Below are 15,351 nucleotides of genomic sequence, written 5' to 3' on the forward strand. Positions count from 1 at the left end.
TAACACTCAAAGAGTACTAAGGTGTGATCATGTTTTGCTTGTGAGAGAATTTTAGTCAACGGGTCTGTCAAATTCAGATCCGTATGTATTTTGAAAATTTCTATGTCTACAATGCTCTGCACGGAGCTACTTTAGCTAATTGCTCCCACTTTCAATATGTATCTGGATTGTGACTTAGAGTCATTCAGATCGGTGTCAAAGCTTGCATCGACGTAACTCTTTACGATGAACTCCTTATCACCTCCATAACCGAGAAATGTTTCCCTAGTCCTCTAAGGATAATTTTTGACCGATGTCCAGTGATCTACTCCTAGATAAAAATTGTACTCCCTTGCCAAACTCAGGGCAGGGTATACAATAGGTCTGGTACACAGCATGGCATACTTTATAGAACCTATGGCTGAGGCATAGGGAATGACTTTCATTCTCTCTCTATCTTCTGCAGTGGTCGGGCTTTGAGTCTTACTCAACTTCACACTTGGCGATTCACTAGGGACCAGCCCTGACCAGACGTTTTACATGCAACCTGCCCGAACATTATGATTCACTGGTAACCCGGCGAGACAAACGGATGACAAAGCCCAAGGCCCAGAAGGCCGGTTTATGTTAATTGTTGGCCGGTTTAAGAGGAAAGGCGTGAAGAATATTTACCTTACAAGGAGTTAAGACCCGGAGTTGTATCCGGTTTGTATTAGAAGGTAGACTAGTCCTAATCCTAATAGGACTCCACATGTAACCCGCCCCTTCAACTTATATAAGGAGGGGCAGGGCTCTCCAAGAGGGACAAGCAACATGAAACAATATCTAGGGCTAGACACAATGGGGGAGCCGGCTTATGCGGTGACTCCCTCATGAGCATAATGAGACCTAGCCACAAACAGTATGTAGGGCTATTCCAGATGATTTTTCCCGGGGCCCGAAGCTGTCTAAATCCTCGTCTTGTGTGATGATCCACCTCGCGTCTCTCATCCCGTTCAACCCCTCTCAAGCTACCACAAAGATGCGTTGGCCTCACGACTAAGTCCTCACACTAGGACATTTGCCGTGACAAATCCACGACAGTTGGCGCCCACCGTGGGGACTGCGCACGGTGGTGTTGAGTTCTTGGAGGGATCTTTCCCAGGGTTTCGAGAAGCTCACAATTCATCCGATGAAGAAAAATCGGCAAATTCGTTGAGTTATGATCATAGTCATGATTAAAGTTTGAAACATCAGATACAAGATTGAGATCAAGAGTTAGGGCTGCATCTAAGCCACCACAAGTCGACGAGATCAGCATAAGCTTTCGCCGCGACAAACACCGAAGCACATCGGATCCAATACGAGTCCACAGACTACTACGCGTCACGTCAAGAAGGAAAGTGCTATCTGGAGACGGTTTAAAAAAAAATCTGGTCAACCACGACCCAGAAGAGGATAGGGTCGTGGGCACGGACTCCGTTGCTGTTCCGGGCCGGCTCTCGCCTCGCGCCTCTGCCTCCGACCGTCGTTGCTCCGGGCTGGTTCCCGCGACGCCGTGCCCCGAGCGGCTGCCTCCGCTTCTCCGCTTGCCTCCGCCGGTGTGGCTCTTCGAGCCGGCACCTCGCCTGGCCAGTGCCCCCTCATGCTAAGCCGCCCGTTCCTGAGTTGCCGCCGAGCTCGCCTCCTCCTTGCTGCTACGATCCGCCCCGGCCGAGGGCGGCCTGTAGACCGCTGCTCGGGCCCCGCCTCGTCGCCACCTTCACCTCCATAGCCGCGGCCTTACTCCGTTTCAGCCGTGGCCGAGCCGCTGCTGCGGCCTCCGCCTTTGCCACGGCCCTGCCTTCTCCAAACCGCCCCTGCATCATCAAGTCGTCGAAGTCGCCGCCGCTGATCCGGCCGGCTCTGCCACTGTTGTCGTCGCGCTTCGGCTCGCCGCTGGCTTCCCTTGTCGCATGTTTGAGCCGCCACTAGGTCAACGACCAACCATCTGCCATGGCCTCGAACCGCCAAATCACCGGCGCCCCTCTGCCATGACCGTCTCCGCGCGCCGCCTCAAATCGTCGGCATCTTCGTCACCTCACCTGGGCTCCACTTTGAGCCGCCGCAACATTGCCGCAAGACGGCCCTGCTTCAAGTCACACCCGCAGCTGCCGCCGCTTTGTGGCCGAACGCCTAGCTGTTTCTTATCCGGGAGTATGATTTTTTCGATCTGAATATAGTTCAAGAGAGGATCTGTTCCCTGCAGCTTATGTTAGTCCAAGACAGTTCTGTGTGGTCTTGTTGCGATTTTTTTTTGCATCCAAACAGGATTGGGGATAATGCAAGACTATGCAAGGACAGATGTATCATTTCTAGGTGCTGGCAAGGATGTTGATTTGCATTCATCTGTCTGCATTCTGACTACACCACCGCTACTACAAGCAAAGGCTTTGCAGATCAGTTGATACAGGGAGGTGTTCCAAGCAAACCCCCCAGAATGATTACCAGATTGCCTATAGTGCAGTTTTTTTGGCTTTAATTCGTGGAAGGCAACATCGCTGTTTTTATGGAGGAATATTCTGCAAAAAATATTTCAAGGGAAGATGCTTGATGCCCATGAAGTTCAAACTGCTGCTTGCTACGACAGCCTCGATCCACTCCAGGCCTTATTGATCAACTACAACAGTATTGCCATGCAACCTGCTGAACATGACATCGTGGATTGGACAAGTATGAAGAGCTGGTTGAATTTACCTGCTGGATTATCAGTAAAATATGAAGTATACAAGGCAGTAAAGAGATCAACTACTAGTACGCTACTAGTATACGTTATTCCTATGGGTGTTACATCAAACAGAGAAACGAGCCTACAATTGCTGGAATATGGCGTTCACCCGACAGAACATCAGGTGATGTCTTTCTTCTGTATTTTATCAGCACATATTAAATTGTTTGAGAACAATTACCCTGGCCTTTAATATTTTTAGGCAGGACGACTATTAAAAGAAACAAGGGTGGCATTATACCGCGGATGCACGTTCGGCTGTACCGGGCAGTTTCACGGACACACGTATCGCGGTGTTGTTTACGTCAACGTGTCGGCCGTCTCGCCCGTCCGCACTGCCTTACAACGCCACGGACGACTCGCCCGTCCGCCTTCGCGGCCGGTTCACACGCCGGCTTACAACGTGGAGGACAACTTGCTCGGCCGCACTGGCTTACAACGCCGGGCCGACTCATCTGTCTGCTCCCGCGGTCGACTCGGCCGTGATTAATTTCAGCGTCACCGTGGTGATCCTCAACTCCGCAGTGAATAATTTCTGGCTTAACATATCAGGTGAAATCCATCCAGTATATTTTTATATTATATATTGTTTTCTTTTAAAAATAAAAAATTACTCCGGCTTGCGATATTATTTATGCAGGAGCAATTGTTCATCGCAAAAGCTATGACCGTGTCATGGATGTATAGCTCGCGCCACCATTATAATGTGCTAGCATCTGACCATACTATCAAGCTCGATGAATATATGTGCAAGTCGTCATTCTGCAGACCAGTTTACGTCAACATGATGTGGCTAACTCGCCCGTCCACGCCGGCTTATAACACCGCGACCGACTTAGCTATCTGTGCTGCCTCTGAAGCCGCGGTCGTCTTTGACCGTCCGTCTCTCGCGGCCTGGTCTACATCAACACACCAGGCCGCACCTGACTGCATGAGCTGTTTATCGAGTATGAGCAAGTCACAGCTTGGGTAGCCCGGATTTCTTTCAAACAAGATGAAGGCAAATTATCATATACTATCAACCGCCGTCTGCACTGGGTGGCCCAATGGGCAGGCGCACAAGCCGTCGCCACTACAGTTTGGTTAACTGCAAATAGCTAGTTGGAAGGAACCATTGGCCGAGTTGCTGACACGGCTCATACGGGATCATTTATAACCCGCCGCAGTCACCTCAACCTTCTGTGGATTCACATCGTGCTATCAACACCAATGGTATACAACTTATGCCGGTTTATATCACGGTCAAATATGGAGGATCTGAAGCCAACTCCTCGAGTCACCTTGAGACTCGGGGGCTACAATGATATGAATCAGCAAATGTTGCCAGTTTTTCAGTGAAGTCAAGAACCCCAGGACGTTGGAGGGAAAGATAACCCGGTCCCGGAGGCTACTACCATATTGGTGAAAATTTAAAAGGCTGCCGGAAAATTTCCGGTTCAAAATGAAGAATGCCGATTTAAAATCCGGTTCAAGGGAAATCTGTTCTCCCACAAAGCTCTGAAGCTCTCAAATCTGGTTTAAGAATTTCCGGTTAAAAAAGAATTAATCTCTCACAAGTTCGAGTTTAAAGGTTTTCAGAAAATTTCCGGCTGAAAATGAAGGTTCCGGTTTAAGATCCAGTTCAAGATGTGTCCCAAAAAGTTTTGAAGCTCTCAATATCCGGTTTAACATCCGGTTCAAGAAGAAATATCTCTCGCAAAAGTTCGAGTGCTCAGAAATATATCACATGTGGGCTTCTGTTTACAAAGCGAAGTTCTGTTTACCCATTGATCCGGCTTACAAAGCCATATATGTAAAAAAATCACTTGGGGGACTTGGTCGTATTCGAATCATAGCTACACCTTTTGAGCGGCGCAAGGCCACAAGGAAAATCACTTGGGGGCTTGGTCGTATTCGAACCACAGCTACACCAGAAAACTACTTAGGGGCCAAAGAGAATGTTGCAAAAGAACAACTCAAACATAGGCACCCACTGAGCGCAACTCAAAATATTGCTTGGGGATTCTTTGTTATCGCAATAAACAAAGAATCTACACTTGTAATAGGCTATCAAGCTACGGCTTGGAAGCCTGGTGTATACACCTAAAACCCCGGGTTAGCCTGCCTTTTTTAAGTAAGTCACTCCGTCAAGGTAAACCTGGTATGACCCGCCAAACTTTGACAAGTCAATCTCATAAGACCATGAACTTGTCAAAGTTAAAACGACGATTGGTTAAAGATTGAGATCCATCTTAAAAGGCTTTGTAAAATGGTTTAACTCAGCGGCCTGGCAGCCCATGAAAAGCCTCGAATTTGGGGCCTGGCAGCCCGTGAAAAGCCTCGACTACAAGTTTTCATATGCTTTTATTTGCCAAGTTTTTTTCTCCTTTGATGACATTTATAATGTTTTTGATAAACCGGCGTCCATTAACCCGGCTTGGCTTTCAACTACAAGTTGTCAGTACATGATCAATTATAATCCGGTGTTTATTAACCCAGTCTGGTTTCGATTATAAGTCGCCAGTATTATATATGGTTAATCCGGTGTTTATCACAACCCGGTACGGTTTTATCATAAACCGACACAATATGGAAGGAGTTATCAGTACTCAAGATTGGGGTTATCACCCTTACTACAAAAAGTTGGTGAAACCAACGATGTGATTCAATATCACAGGTATGATATATTTCATATTTAATTATTTTTAAATGCAGCCTTGGTTGTAAACCCGCGTTATGTGTTGGGCATTATGACCCGTCCGGCTTGGGACTATAGGTCGCCAGTATCTATTTGGATTGCGCCATTGGAATCATGCGCTCATAAATCATTGGATTATATTATTCAAATCTTCAAATAGCCAACATGGCTGGATTTTATTATGGTTATCAATAACCAGTATTATGATCAAGGTTTTCAAAGTCGCTTTAGCGCAATGGCTATCTTATCAATGGTTATGATTTATTCTACAATGGAGGGAATAGTCCCGAGTTGCTGCAGGCTTACGACCCGGCACTTGGGGGCTACATTATTCAAAGTTGAGATTATATCAAATATGCAAGTCTCATGTCGCTGCAAGCATGCACCATGACACTTGGGGGCTAATGCAAAGTCATTTTTTGCTCATCTTATTGAAGACCCGACTCATCGTATCATAATGAGCAGGCCCTTGGGGGCTACCAATTGATTCTGTCAAAAATTCAAGGTACACAAGTTAAATCTATTATTTCGAAGGGTCCATTGTTCGGTTGGTAAAGTACAAAGCTCTTAACCTTGTGGACATGGGTTCAAGCCCCATGATGGGGGTTACATCATATGATGTTATTTTCGGTAAAGTATGTATAAAGTCCTAACTCAATATTATCTTACTGAGCCGGCCCTTGGGGGCTACACGTTGCTGTTCAAGTCTACATGATCATATCTATAAAGTCCCTGGTCATTATTGCATAATGACCTGGCCCTTGGGGGCTACACTAGGTGAAGTTTTTATGAACATAAGACAATTACAAGTCCCAGGTTGCTGCAAGCATGACAACCCGGAACTTGGGGGCTACATATATGGAGTATTCAGTTTATATGATTGAGATGAACAAACCGGATTTCTTCAAGGTTGCAACACTTATTGTAGCAAGTTTTAAGTTATCACTTTGTTCTCCTCTTAAGACTTGGGGGCTACAGGTATTATGCATATAAAGGAGGAACGTCTTCAAATTATCAGTTTTGAGCAAATCAGGAAGATCAATTACATGACCCGGTGTCAACAATAACTATGACCCGGTGCCATCAATATTTATAAACCGGCAATTTTGGCAATGATAAACCGGCAAGTTCTACATTTTCAAACCGGCTGATATTAGCTGAATATTTGAAGACCAATATTTTTGTCAAATCAGAGCATTGAAGGCCGATTCAAATGGATTCTGTATTTACAAAATATCTTCTGCAAGCAAATTGATTATGAAGCTGGTCTGCTGACTCGGATTTTTCAGAAGGAAGAAATGACAAGGACTTAAGGATGATCAAGTGTCGGTTTATAAGAATATTTAAACCGGAGCACAACCCGCCAGATTTGTTCTTGTGTTTATGTTGCAGATCAGTTTAACATGGATAAATCCAAATTAAACCGGGGGCTAATGTCGGGGATATACCCCGCGGTATGAACCGGCCTCAAATATGACCCGGCCGGGCTTGGCGGTTTACTTGAGACCCGGTTAACACTTGGCGATTCACTGGGGACCAGCCCTGACCAGACGTTTTACATGCAACCTGCCTGAACATTATGATTCACTGGTAACCCGGCGGGACAAACGGATGACAAAGCCCAAGGCCCAGAAGGCCGGTTTATGTTAATGGTGGGCCGGTTTAAGAGGAAAGGCGTGAAGAATATTTACCTTACAAGGAGTTAAGACCCGGACTTGTATCTCGTTTGTATTAGAAGGTAGACTAGTCCTAATCCTAATAGGACTCCACATGTAACCCGCCCCTTCAACTTATATAAGGAGGGGCAGGGCTCCCCAAGAGGGACAAGCAACAAGAAACAATATCTAGGGCTAGACACAAAGGGGGAGCCGGCTTATACGGCGACTCCCTCATGAGCATAATGAGACCTAGCCACAAACAGCATGTAGGGCTATTCCGGATGATGTTTCCCGGGGCCCGAAGCTGTCTAAATCCTCATCTTGTGTGATGATCCGCCTCGCCTCTCTCGTCCCGTTCAACCCCTCTCAAGCTACCACATAGATGCGTTGGCCTCACGACTAAGTCCTCACACTAGGACATCTGCCGTGACAAATACATGACACATATACTTATCAGAAAGGCTGTAGTGCTCCCACTCACTTTCTTGTAAATACAGGCTTCACCGCAAGTCTGTATAAAACTATATACTTTGATCAACTTATCAAAGCGTATATTCCAACTCCGAGATGCTGGCACCAGTCCATAGATGGATCGCTGGAGCTTGCACATTTTGTTAGCATCTTTAGGATTGACAAAACCTTCTGGTTGCATCATATACAACTCTTCTTTAGTAAATCCATTAAGGAATGTAGTTTTGACATCCATTTTCCAGATTTCACAAAATGTGGCAATTGCTAACATGATTCGGACAGACTTAAGCATCGCTACGAGTGAGAAAATCTCATCGTAGTCAACACCTTGAACTTTGTCAAAAACCTTTTTCGACAAGTCTAGCTTTGTAGATAGTAGCACTACTATCAGCGTCCGTTTTCCTCTTGAAGATCCATTTTATTCTCTATGGCTTGCCGATCATCAGGCATGTCAACCAAAGTCCATATTTTGTTCTCATACATGGATCCCATCTCAGATTTCATGGCCTCAAGCCATTTCACGGAATCTGGGCTCATCGTCGCTTCCTCATAGTTCGTAGGTTCGTCATGGTCAAGTAACATGACCTCCAGAATAGGATTACCGTACCACTCTGGTGCGGACCTTACTCTGGCTGACCTACGAGGTTCGGTAGTAACTTGATCTGAAGTTTCATGATCATCATCATTAACTTCCTCACTAATTGGTGTAGGCATAACTAGAACTGATTTCTGTGATGAACTTCTTTCCAATTCGGGAGCAGGTACAATTACCTCATCAAATTCTACTTTCCTCCCACTCACTTCTTTCGAGAGAAACTCCTCAAGAAAGGATCCATTCTCAGCAACAAAGATCTTGTCTTCGGATCTGTGATAGAAGGTGTACCCAACATTTTGGGTATCCTATGAAGACGTACTTCTCCGATTTGGGTTCAAGCTTATCATGTTGAAACTTTTTCACATAAGCATCGCAACCCCAAACTTTAAGAAACGACGACTTTGGTTTCTTGCCAAACCACAGTTCATATGGTGTCATCTCAACGAATTTAGATGGTGCCCTGTTTAACGTGAATGCAGCTGTCTCTAATGCATAACCCCAAAATGATAGTGGTAATTAAATTGGTAAGAGACATCATAGATTGCACCATATCTAATAAAGTATGGTTACGATGTTCGGACACACCATTACGCTGCGGTGTTCCAGGTGGCGTGAGTTGCGAAACTATTCCGCATCGTTTCAAATGAAGACCAAACTCGTAACTCAAATATTCTCCTCCACGATCACATCGTAGAAACTTTATTTTCTTGTTACGATGATTTCCACTTCACCCTGAAATTATTTGAACTTTTCAAATGTTTCAGATTTATGTTTCATCAAGTAGATATACCCATATCTACTCAAATCATCTGTGAAGGTGAGAAAATAACGATACCCGCCGCGGGTCTCGATATTCATCGGATCACATACATCAGTATGTATGATTTCCAACAAGTCTGTTGCTCGCTCCAGTGTTCCGGAGAATGGAGTCTTAGTCATCTTGCCCATGAGGCATGGTTCGCAAGCATCAACTGATTCATAATCAAGTGATTCCAAAAGCCCATCAGCATGGATTTTCTTCATGCGCTTTACACCAATATGACCTAAACGGCAGTGCCACAAATAAGTTGCACTATCATTATTAACTTTGCATCTTTTGGCTTCAACATTATGAATATGTGTGTCACTACTATCGAGATTCAACACAAATAGACCACTCTTCAAGGGTGCAAGTACCATAAAAGATATTACTCATATAAATAGAACAACCATTATTCTCAGATTTAAATGAATAACCGTCTTGCATCAAACAAGATCCAGATATAATGTTCATGCTTAACGCTGGCACCAAATAACAATTATTCAGGTCTAAAACTAATCCCGAAGGTAGACGTAGAGGTAGCGTGCCGACGGCGATCACATCGACTTTGGAACCATTTCCCACGCGCATCGTCACCTCGTCCTTAGCCAGTCTTCGCTTAATCCGTAGTCCCTGTTTTGAGTTGCAAATATTAGCAACAAAACCAGTATCAAATACCCAGGTGCTACTGCGAGCTCTAGTAAGGTACACATCAATAACATGTATATCACATATACCTTTTCTCACCTTGCCATCCTTCTTATCCACCAAATACTTGGGGCAATTCCGCTTCTAGTGACCAGTCTGTTTGCAGTAGAAGCACTCAGTCTCAGGCTTAGGCCCAGACTTGGGTTTCTTCTCTTGAGCAGCAACTTGTTTGTTGTTCTTATTGAAGTTCCCCTTCTTCTTCCATTTGCCCTTTTTCTAGAAACTGGTCGTCTTGTTGACCATCAACACTTGATGCTCCTTCTTGATTTCTACCTCCGCTGCCTTTAGCATTACGAAGAGCTCGGGAATTGTCTTATCCATCCCTTGCATATTATAGTTCATCACGAAGCTCTTGTAGCTTGGTGGCAGTGATTGAAGAATTTTGTCAATGACACTATCATCCGGAAGATTAACTCCCAGTTGAATCAAGTGATTGTTATACCCAGACATTTTGAGTATATGCTCACTGACAGAACTATTCTCCTCCATCTTACAGCTGTAGAACTTATTGGAGACTTCATATCACTCAATCCGGGCATTTGCTTGAAATATTAACTTCAACTCCTGGAACATCTCATATGCTCCATGACGTTCAGAACGTCGTCGAAGTCCTGGTTCTAAGCCGTCAAGCATGGCACACTGAACTATCGAGTAGTCATCAGCTTTGCTCTGCCAGATGTTCACATCTGGTGTTGCTCCTGCAGCAGGTCTGGCACCTAGTGGTGCTTCCAGGACGTAATTCTTCTGTGCAGCAATGAGGATAATCCTCAAGTTACGGACCCAGTCCGTGTAATTGCTACCATCATCTTTCAACTTTGCTTTCTCAAGGAACGCATTAAAATTCAACGGAACAACAGCACGGGCCATCTATCTACAACAACATAGACAAGCAAAATACTATCAGGTACTAAGTTAATGATAAATTTAAGTTCAATTAATCATATTACTTAAGAACTCCCTCTTAGATAGACATCCCTCTAATCATCTAAGTGATCACGTGATCCAAATCAACTAAACCATAACCGATCATCACGTGAAATGGAGTAGTTTTCAATGGTGAACATCACTATGTTGATCATATCTACTATATGATTCACGCTCGACCTTTCGGTCTCAGTGTTCCGAGGCCATATCTGCATATGCTAGGCTCGTCAAGTTTAACCTGAGTATTCTGCGTGTGCAAAACTGGCTTGCACCCGTTGGTGATGAACATTGAGCTTATCACACCTGATCATCACGTGGTGTCTCGGCACGATGAACTTTGGCAACGGTGCATGCTCAGGGAGAACACTTTTACCTTGAAATTTAGTGAGAGATCATCTTATAATGCTACCGTCAAACAAAGCATAATAAGATGCATAAAGGATAAACATCACATGCAATCAATATAAGTGATATGACATGGCCATCATCATCTTGTGCTTGTGATCTCCATCTCCGAAGCACCATCATGATCACCATCGTCACCGGCGCGACACCTTGATCTGCATCGTAGCATCGTTGTCGTCTCGCCAACTATTGCTTCTATGACTATCGCTACCGCTTAGTGATAAAGTAAAGCAATTACAGGGTGATTGCATTGCATACAATAAAGTGACAACCATATGGCTCCTGCCAGTTGCCGATAACTCATTACAAAACATGATCATCTCATACAATAAATATAGCATCATGTCTTGACCATATCACATCACAACATGCCCGGCAAAAACAAGTTAGACGTCCTCTATTTTGTTGTTGCAAGTTTTACGTGGCTGCTACGGGCTGAGCAAGAATCGTTCTTACCTACGCATCAAAACCACAACGATAGTTCGTCAAGTTAGTGTTGTTTTAACCTTCTCAAGGACCGGGCGTAGCCACACTCGGTTCAACTAAAGTTGGCGAAACTGACACCCGCCAGCCACATGTGTGCAAAGCACGTCGGTAGAACCAGTCTCGCGTAAGCGTACGCGTAATGTCAGTCCGGGCCGCTTCATCCAACAATACCGCCGAACCAAAGTATGACATGCTGGTAAGCAGTATGACTTGTATCGCCCACAACTCACTTGTGTTCTACTCGTGCATATAACATCTACGCATAAAACCTGGCTCAGATGCCACTGTTGGGGAACATAGTAATTTCAAAAAATTCCTACGCACACGCAAGATCATGGTGATGCATAGCAACGAGAGGGGAGAGTGTTGTCTACGTACCCTCGTAGACCGTAAGCGGAAGCGTTATGACAACGCGGTTGATGTAGTCATACATCTTCACGATCCAACCGATCCAAGTACCGAACACACGGCACCTCCGAGTTCAGCACACGTTCAGCTCGGTGACGTCCCACGAACTCACGATCCAGCAGAGCTTCGAGGGACAGTTCCGTCAGCACGACGGCGTGATGATGGTGATGATGATGCTACCGACGCAGGGCTTCGCCTAAGCACCGCTACAATATGACCGAGGTGGATTATGGTGGAGGGGGGCATCGCACACGGCTAAAAGATCAATGATCAACTTGTGTGTCTATGGGGTGCCCCCCTCCCCCGTATATAAAGGAGTGGAGGAGGGGGAGGGCCGGCCCTCTACTATGGCGCGCCCTGGGGAGTCCTACTCCCACTGGGAATAGGATTCCCCCCTTTCCAAGTAGTAGGAGTAGGAGAGAAGGAAGGGGAAGAGAGAAGAGAAGGAAGGAGGGGGCGCGGCCCCTCCCCCTAGTCCAATTCGGACTAGGCCTTGGGGGGGGCTGTTGGAAATATGCCCTAGAGGCAATAATAAAATGGTTATTATTATATTTCCTTGTTCATGATAATTGTCTATTGTTCATGCTATAATTGTATTAACTGGAAACCGTAATACATGTGTGAATACATAGACCACAACATGTCCCTAGTAAGCCTCTAGTTGACTAGCTCGTTGATCAATAGATGGTTATGGTTTCTTGACCATGGACATTGGATGTCATTGATAACGAGATCACATCATTAGGAGAATGATGTGATGGACAAGACCCAATCCTAAGCATAGCACAAGATCGTGTAGTTCGTTTTCTAAGAGCTTTTCTAATGTCAAGTATCATTTCCTTAGACCATGAGATTGTGCAACTCCCGGATACCGTAGGAATGCTTTGGGTGTACCAAAAGTCACAACGTAACTGGGTGGCTATAAAGGTGCACTACAGGTATCTCCGAAAGTGTCTGTTGGGTTGGCACGAATCGATACTGGGATTTGTCACTCCGTATGACGGAGAGGTATCTCTGGGCCCACTCGGTAATGCATCATCATAATGAGCTCAATGTGACTAATGAGTTAGCCACGGGATCATGCGTTACAGAACGAGTAAAGTGACTTGCCGGTAACGAGATTGAACGAGGTATTGGGATACCGACGATCGAATCTCGGGCAAGTAACATACTGATAGACAAAGGGAATTGTATACGGGATTGATTGAATCCCCGACATCGTGGTTCATCCGATGAGATCATCGTGGAACATGTGGGAGCCAATATGGGTATCCAGATCCCGCTATTGGTTATTGGCCGGAGAGGTGTCTCGGTCATGTCTGCATGGTTCCCGAACCCGTAGGGTCTACACACTTAAGGTTCGGTGACGCTAGAGTTGTTATGGGAAATAGTATGTGGTTACCGAAGGTTGTTCGGGGTCCCGGATGAGATCCCGGACATCACGAGAAGTTCCGGAATGGTCCGGCGGTGAAGATCGATATATTGGACGAAGGGTATTGGAGTCCGGAAGTGTTCCGGGGGTACCAGGCTATGGCCAGCATGACCGAAAGGTGTTTCGGGAGCCCCGGCAAGTGTTGGAGGGCCTCATGGGCCAAAGGGGAAGGGGCAAACCAGCCCACTAAGGGGTGGTGCGCCCCCACACCCTTTCCCACGTTACTTGGGGAGGTGGGGCGCCTCCACCTGGCTTGGGAGGCAAGCCTCCACCTGCTTGGCTTGGGGGGCAAGTCTCCCTAGGATTTTCCCTAGGGAGATCCAATCTGCTTGGCGGCCGCCCCTAGGGGAAACCCTAGGGCGCCTCCCCCTCTCCCCTTGCCCCTATATATAGTGGAGGGGTGGGAGGGCAGCCGCACCTCTTCCCTGGCGCAGCCCTCCCTCCTCATACACCTCCTCCATCTCCTCCGTAGTGCTTAGCGAAGCTCTGCCGGAGAACCACGAGCTCCATTGCCACCATGCCGTCGTGCTGCTGGAGTTCTCCCTCAACTTCTCCTCTCCCCTTGCTGGATCAAGAAGGAGGAGACGTCCCCGGGCTGTACGTGTGTTGAACGCGGAGGCGCCGTCCGTTCGGCGCTAGATCGGATCTTCCGCGATTTGAATCGCTGCGAGTACGACTCCATCAACCGTGTTCTTGTAACGCTTCCGCTTAGCGATCTTCAAGGGTATGAAGATGCACTCCCTCTCTCTCGTTGCTAGCATCTCCTAGATTGATCTTGGTGACACGTAGGAAAATTTTGAATTATTGCTACGTTCCCCAACAGGGGCGGTGTGCCCTCTCTCTCTCCCCTAAAGCCCAATAAGGCCCATATACTCCCCGGCGAATTCCCGTAACTCTCCGATACTCCGAAAAATACCCGAATCACTCAGAACCTTTCTGGCGTCCGCATATAGTCGTCCAATATATCGATCTTTACGTCTCGAACATTTCGAGACTCCTCGTCATGTCCCCGATCTCATCTGGGACTCTGAACTACCTTCGGTACATCAAAACACATAAACTCATAATACCGATCGTCATCGAACGTTAAGCGTGCGGACCCTACGGGTTCGAGAACTATGTAGACATGACCGAGACTCGTCTCCAGTCAATAACCAATAGCGGAACCTGGACGCTCATATTGCTTCCCACATATTCTACGAAGATCTTTATCGGTCAAACCGCATAACAACATACGTTGTTCCTTTTGTCATCGGTATGTTACTTGCCCGAGATTCGATCGTCGGTATCTCAATACCTAGTTCAATCTCGTTACCGGCAAGTCTCTTTACTCGTTCCGTAATGCATCATCCCGCAACTAACTTATTAGTCACATTTCTTGCAAGGCTTATAGTGATGTGCATTACCGAGAGGGCCCAGAGATACCTCTCCAACAATCGGAGTGACAAATCCTAATCTCGATCTATGCCAACTCAACAAGTACCATCAGAGACACCTGTAGAGCACCTTTATAATCACCCAGTTATGTTGTGATGTTTGGTAGCACACAAAGTGTTCCTCCGGTATTCGGGAGTCGCATAATCTCATAGTCATAGGAACATGTATAAGTCATGAAGAAAGCAATTGCAATAAACTAAACGATCAAGTGCTAAGCTAACGGAATGGGTCAAGTAACCCACATCATTCTCTAATGATGTGATCCCGTTGATCAAATGACAACTCATGTCTATGGCTAGGAAACTTAACCATCTTTGATCCAACGAGCTAGTCAAGTAGAGGCATACTAGTGACACTCTGTTTGTCTATGTATTCACACATGTACTAAGTTTCCGGTTAATACAATTCTAGCATGAATAATAAACATTTATCATGATATAAGGAAATACAAATAACAACTTTATTATTGCCTCTAGGGCATATTTCCTTCAAGATCGCCCCATATGTAATAAAGTGCGGTTACGACGTTCGGACACACCATTACGTTGTGGTGTTCCGGGTGGCGTGAGTTGCGAAACTATTCTGCATTGTTTCAAATGAAGACCAAACTCGTAACTCAAATATTC

The sequence above is a fragment of the Aegilops tauschii genome, chromosome 1, assembly GCF_002575655.3.
Source record: "Aegilops tauschii subsp. strangulata cultivar AL8/78 chromosome 1, Aet v6.0, whole genome shotgun sequence".
Classification (NCBI taxonomy): domain Eukaryota; kingdom Viridiplantae; phylum Streptophyta; class Magnoliopsida; order Poales; family Poaceae; genus Aegilops; species Aegilops tauschii.